This window comes from Styela clava, chromosome 10 (assembly GCF_964204865.1).
Source record: "Styela clava chromosome 10, kaStyClav1.hap1.2, whole genome shotgun sequence".
In the NCBI taxonomy this organism is placed as follows: domain Eukaryota; kingdom Metazoa; phylum Chordata; class Ascidiacea; order Stolidobranchia; family Styelidae; genus Styela; species Styela clava.
The window spans coordinates 19451592-19458826 of NC_135259.1; positions in this window are offsets into that span (position 1 = coordinate 19451592).

Consider the following 7235-nt stretch of genomic DNA (forward strand, 5'->3'; position numbering starts at 1 on the left):
TTTATAAACGCATTATTCGGCGCTCCAAAAGTGTGTTTACCAATATGAAGGTAATTAATTTTATTCGCCTCCATTACACCACGTTGTGTAAATAGACTGAAACCTATGGGCAGGGAGTATATTCAATTGGCTAACACAGACAGTCCCCGAACTTATAATAGAACTAAAAATAAGGAAAATCGGAATAAAATTATAGCCTAACCTTAATCTGGTACACACACTACGGGAGTACCCGTTATATAGCAAAACAACTAATTTCGGTGGTCGCATTACTATGTTGTCTGTAGGCGGAAAATTCACCAGCCCCATGTTTGTATTGTACATACACTTAAAGTAGTTTAAACAACTTTAATCCATTAAAAATTGCAATCACCTGGTTGGGGTCGTGACCTTTTCAAAAATTCAACTGTTTAACCCGGGAAGTAAATTTCGTTTTATACGATACCTTTATGCTTGGTCAATTAAAAAATTTGTTCCGTTTTTTCCGCGGGCCATGTTTGACAAAGATCTATTTCGATTTGTGTAATTTAATTGTTTTGAAAACGGAATCCACGTTTGACCTTGAGTTCGAAAAAAATTCCTTGCTTTATGACGACATCAGAAAATTTAAAATTTACTGCACTGCTTCAATTTTAAACACTTTTGTATTTAGAATTTGTACTTCTGACAATATTGAAGAAAAGCGATTTTGAAGATAAAAAACTGGCTATTCGGCCACAAATAGGGATCATAAACGAATTTAACCAATAAATACCACACACACAAAAATGAAAAAAACACGACTTTTACGTTTCTAACTAAGAACAAATAAATACACATGGAAATATAAATCGGGTATCTTATCTGTAAATCTTAGCAGATGCTTGAATTGAATAATAAAATTTTCTGCTATCATTTTTGTATTATTTTGTAACAATTAGTATTACAGCGTAATATTTGGAAGCATTTATTTTGCCTAAGTAAAGCCACAGTTTCAAAACTGGCTGATGGCAAATACGCACAAGTTTCTCATTTTGAAGTAAATTGTTAAATAAAAAAGATTATTTTGTCCTAATAATTTAATTTCTCGGTCATAAGGGCACAACATGTGGTTTAGTATTTGAGCATATCCCAACGGTGGGCAAACCGCAGCTCACAGGCCGCATGCGGCTCGCGAAAGATTTTACGCAGCTCTTCTCGCTAACGTTAATTATTATCCGAATTTATTTAAAAGAAACTGTTAATGTAACAGATTTTTTAAATTTTCTTAAGCGCTCGAAGAAGTTTTCATCAATGATTAAGACAAATATGTTTAAGTATGAAAATCGTCGTAGCGTGGAATTTTAAATTTGGATCAGTCAAGCGACAAACATTACGTCACAATGTTCGAATCAATTGCTAGATTCAATGTCTTCCCTTTTTTTTTATGTGTGTTTACTATTTTGCATTGTTTCTTGCACGATGAAAATAAATATCTGAATCTGAATGTTTGTTACTGCGTTGGTGGTTTTGCAACTTGATCGCCGTGGGTTTCAGTTACAGTGCCTTATGTTCCGCACTGCATTGGTCACGTATCGCCCAGACTTTCAAAAACCTACAAATAGGATAGAAATACACAAGTCAACTACTTTTAATACGACCTCGCAATAAATACTTTATAATATATTTCATTTATTGGACACGTTTAGTGGCCTTAACGATCGTTTCAAAATTTTGTTGTTATTGTTATTGTTGTTATTTGTCTCCGTCTCCATTTTTAAAAAATCGCTTTTCTCTTCGAATACTGGACCAATTGCTTTGATATTTTCAGTGGTTAAAGATAAAATTTTTCTCCAGAAGGGTATTACTTTTTTTTTTGCTATGACGTCATCAAAATTATTGCCACTTGGTGGCGTTACGTGTCCATATATTTGAGCATAGCTCTCTTGTTGTTGTTAGACGATTGTGTAAAATTCTTTTCTGTCCACGGTATTCTTTTATTAATAATTTTAGGATTTATGCGGCTCTCCCATATTTTTGGCTTGCCGTGTGCGGCTCTTATACCAAAAAATTTTGCCCGCCCCTGGCATATTCTTTAGTCCGAGGTTTCACAAAATTTATTTTTTTTGAAAATTTCGGTCTCTTGAAAAAAGGTTGGGAGCCACTTGAATAAACTTTTGAAGCTCTTAAAAAATTCAAAAATTAATTTCTAATCGTATTTGGCGTATGTCCATCTGGCAACATAAAAAATAAAACATCAAATACATAGCGCAAACAAGTTTGTTGGCCAGATCAATCATTGGCGCAAGAATTCTAATCCAATTAACGGTTCTTCATTAAACACTGATCTTTGCATATATATATAGTTTCTAAAATTTCAGTAATTCTGGCGAAATCCTTTATCGGAAAAGTTTAATAAATCTAAAAATTCCGGTCCTATATACACATAGTTGAGTGAAATTTCAAGAACTTCGGCAAAATAAATGCCTAAAATATTATGAATATATCTAATTTCTCTACGGTAATTATAACGTATAAGTAAATAGGTTTCACGTACACGGAAATAAAAAATGATGCAAGTTTTGCTTTTCTATCTGAGAACAAAGATACACTAGATCATGAGCCCTGTAGCCATTACTAAACCAAATCCGACTATCTGTGCACTATCTAATCTCTACGTACAGTTTTTATAATTACTGTAATTCTGAAAAAATCCCGTCTCAAAATAGTATATTAAATCTAATTTATACATGTGTAATTTCTCAATTTATGGTCTAACATACTTCAGGAGCACCCTTCAATGCTCATTGTAACTCACTGATTGATCAAAAACTTCAATATATCATTGAATATAGTGTCTCGAACCTGAAATCTGGAAAAGTTTCGAAGTTTTGGAGTTATTGAAATCTTGAAACTGAACTGCTAATCGTATCAGAAGCATACCCATTTGACTCTCTGAATATAATTATACGTACCAGTACAAATCAGTTTATACACGTCTAATTTCTCAATTTATCGTCTGACATACTTCAATGTCCATCGTAACTCACTGATATATCAAAACTTCAATATATCATTGAATATAATATCTTAACTATCGATCAAAAATGCGTGCGAATGATTCGAATAGAAAATGTGTGTTACGATTATAAATGATCTTATCCGAAAAAGTGATTTTTACTATAATTAAACAAATAAATAAAAATGCTCTAAAAAGTAATTAATCATAATTAGATTAGTAATATTAATTACATAATTATTCTTACTTCGATGAATTTAAAAATAATTAAATTTTGATGAGGTCGTCTCGATTTTTTAGTGAGAAAGTGACATTTTTCAACCGTTAAACTGCGTTAATTATATAGACATTAATATTGTTTGTTTATTAATATTGTAATAGCGTTTAATTTTATGAAAATATGCTTAAATAGATATGCTTAAATAGATGTTTTAAAAAAAGTCAAATGAAAGTGAATCCACAGAACCCCAGCCAAACCGTCGTACACTTTCGGGCGCTACACTTTTCCGGCCCGCGAACATCCTTCCGATTCTAATTTTGGCACGCGGCCAATGAAGTTAGGGAACCCCTGCTTTAGTGTAACATTAATCTTTCAAAATTATCAGGCGATATAAATAGTTTTCATCAATGATTAACTCAAATTATGTTTTAGTATGAAAATCTTTATGGCCTGGAATTTTGAAATAGTCAAGCGACAACTCTTACGTCACAAGGGTCAAAAGCATGTTGCTGCGTTGGCGGCATTGCAGCTTGATGCGGTTAGTCTCAGTTACTGTGCATTATGTCGAATAAGCAAAAATACGAATATGAGAACAGAGTTGTCACGTCAGAATGGGAAGAAGAATACGCATTCACTAAAAAATGAATCTTTGTGCTTAATCTCTCATAAGCTGCGTCTCTGCATCTCTGCATAAGTCAGAATAAAGTCATCAATCATAAAAACTTCGTACGTGACTACCCTCGTAAATCTCTGACTGTATTTTGTGAAAAAAAAAATATTGCTGATGTTGTCGTAGTCAATAACCCAAACGCCGGTTTCGCGCCGCACTACAACAAAGGCGTAGGATCTCCCAAATTAGTATCAATGTAACAGTTACAATGCAAAATGATTTAATGAGCTATAATATTGACAATTTCAAAAATAATGCGGTTTTCACATATTTCTGACTTGCTGCATGCGGCTCTTAGAATAAATTTTTTTGCCCACCTCTGGTATATACCTATAACTGTGCTATCTATGACGTCCACGTTTTCCATGCATCATGAAAAAAATCTGCTCTCGCTCAAACTATGCCTGTTTCCATCTCAAAACTATAGCCGGCTTTAGTTTAACTATCTGAAACACTAACACAGGGTGGTCCAAACCCTGGCCCGCGAGCCACATGTGGCCCGCCGCTTCATTATCTGTGGTCCGCGTCGCATTCGGAGAGGAATCAAAAAATCGCATTCCGTGTTGTTTCGACATAAAATTTACTAAAAAATTCTTTGACATATTGTTGCCTCACTAATGTCACTGAATTGACTAGTGTTATGGCTTGCTGAGGCAACTAGCAAAGTTGAACGAGCGAAGTCCTTCGCACTATTGTGGCCCGCGAACAATACAAAAGTTTTTTGTGGCCCGCGGAGCTGCCAATTATAGACCACCCTGCTTTAACACGTAATACCAACTTTACTCTGTATTAACTATAGCGAGGATATTGCGATATCGAAATTCAAAATTTGGTTCCGCGTATAATTACTGTTTAATATGACTGTAATTAGTTTCACGGTATCTGGCTTCAACTAAGACTAAATTGCGCTAATTTACCTTAGATCCCTTTAAAATAGTGATTTATATAATGGATTTGGCAGTCGTCCATCAAATATGGCCAAGGCATATTACGTTTATTACGGCGGATAATTCCCTTCAAACACGTAACTTTTTACGACTAAGATTTGGCTTCTGCAACTATCGATTGGGCTTCTACGGGACTAATTACTTATCTCTATTTTATGCTTTTGTGCCCGTATATCCGTATGTCTATAATGCGAGGATGCTGTAGCAAGAGTAAAGACGAGAATATCGGTCGGAGACCGAAGACTTATCGATCAAAAGTGCGGTTTCGATTCATGACTCTATGTTGACACAGCTTGTCCTATCACTAATTAATTATTACCTCGCTAATTAGACGACATAATTCATGCAAAATTAATAAGCTTCTGGTCCGAGCTATGATGAATGCACATGCAAAATTTGGAGCAGATTGAACCTCGCTTTCCTGAGCTATCGCGTGTATCTAACAGACAAACAAACAAATACCTATCAATATACTTACCGATCAAGATCGATAAGTAATAACTATCCTAAGTGATTCAAGCGGGTCTTCTAGTTGAACTATATGTGTGTCTGAAGACGTTCCGACGACACGTTCTGTCTGAAAAAGCCTGACCTTGGTCAGACGAAACGTCACAGAAATATATTTGTGTTAGTGTACAACAAGATTCTTAAATCACTTAGGATCCAAACATTTACCACGGGGGAGAGGCGAACCACGGCAAAACGAAACGAAAATTAGTGATTATCTAGTTATTTTAAGCGTTGGCGACAGTGTTTTTTGGCGGGGTTTTGTACAAAAGTCTCTATACCTCTACGTTTAGGGCGCATATATGATGTGATCAGTCAATCAAGATTCACATTTACTATTATATTGTCATGCACAAATAATTTATCTTTTAGATGAATAGATTCGAAAAAACCCTTTCAATTAGGTCCAGACCAATCAAATTATTCCGTTGTAAATTTGAATAAATTGATTAAGACATTTAATTGATCATGTTGCATTTAAATATGACGTCAGCTGATTGATTACGTCATTTTGTGGCATCATATCACAAAACTTCAACGTCTGTCTTATGCAAAAATCTGAGAGCTGAGAAAAACACACACGTTTAAAAATAAGAAAACTAGTATTTAATTATCCAGTTGGAGTTAGGAATATTTTGAAAATATGGATTTCCAGCACAATCTGCATCCTTAACCCTTACTGGATATTTACTATTTTATTATTTTGAGTGTTAACGGCAGTGTTTTTATTACTTATCGATCTTGATCAGTAAGTATGTTGATAGGTATTTGTAAGTCTGTTTGTATGTATGTCTGTGTGTTGGATGCACGCGATATCTCACGAAAGCGAGTTTCAATCTGCTCCAAATTTTGCATGTGCATTCATCTTAGCTCGGATCAGAAGCCTATTGATTTTGGATGGATTATGTCGTATAATTAGCGAGTTATTAATTAATTAGTGATGGGACACAATGTGTCACTATGGAGTAAGCCCATTGTTTTGAGGGATCCCCTAACCTTCGATCGATAAGTCTTCGGTTTCCAACCGAATTCTAGTTTTATTTTTTGGCGGGGGCTGTGTACAAAAGATCCAATACCTCAATTTTACGAACGTTTAAACATGATGTTTACTGTCAATCAAGTCCACATTTACTATAATATTGTCATGCGCCAGAACTTTATCATCTATTCTAGATCAGAGGTGTACAACCTTTAATACAAGAAGGCCAGATACTAATCGCTGGGTGAAACCGCGGTCCGAACCTTTATTTAACATAGGCTTTCTAGTAATTGAAGGCAGAAAAGGATTGGAATTACTCTAACATACCTGATTAAACTAAATTAAAAACTCTTTTCGCGGGTCGCACACCATTCAATTATTCGTTGTGGGCCGCATTTGGCCCGTGGCCCGCAGTTTGCACACCCTCGATCTAGAATCTAATCGGGCCCAGACCAATTGAAATCATTTTGTTGTAAATTTGAATAAAATGATTAAGACATTTCATTGATCATGTGGCATTTAAATATGACGTCATATGATTAATTACGTAATTTCGTGGCATCAAATCATGAAACTTCGAACGTGATGTTAATATTGTCCTCGGTTAAATACACGAGGTTAAATTATGACGTCATGGATTTCAAACAATATCCGCACGTTGCTCATTAATAATTATTTTCCATATCTTGCAATTATTTTCGTCATTCGTTACAACGATCGGAAATAAACTAAAGCCGAGCAATGCTCAAATATGAATACGAATTTTGAATGTTAAAACAGTCTTTCATCGACTAAACCAGAACTGCAAAATTTTAAGTGAAGTTAGCTTCAAAAAAAAGTTAAATAAAACAAATGTAATTCTCGCGACTTCATATATTTTTAGAATTTCCACGTATAAAGTGAACTAATTAAGATAATTACATTCTAAATTAATA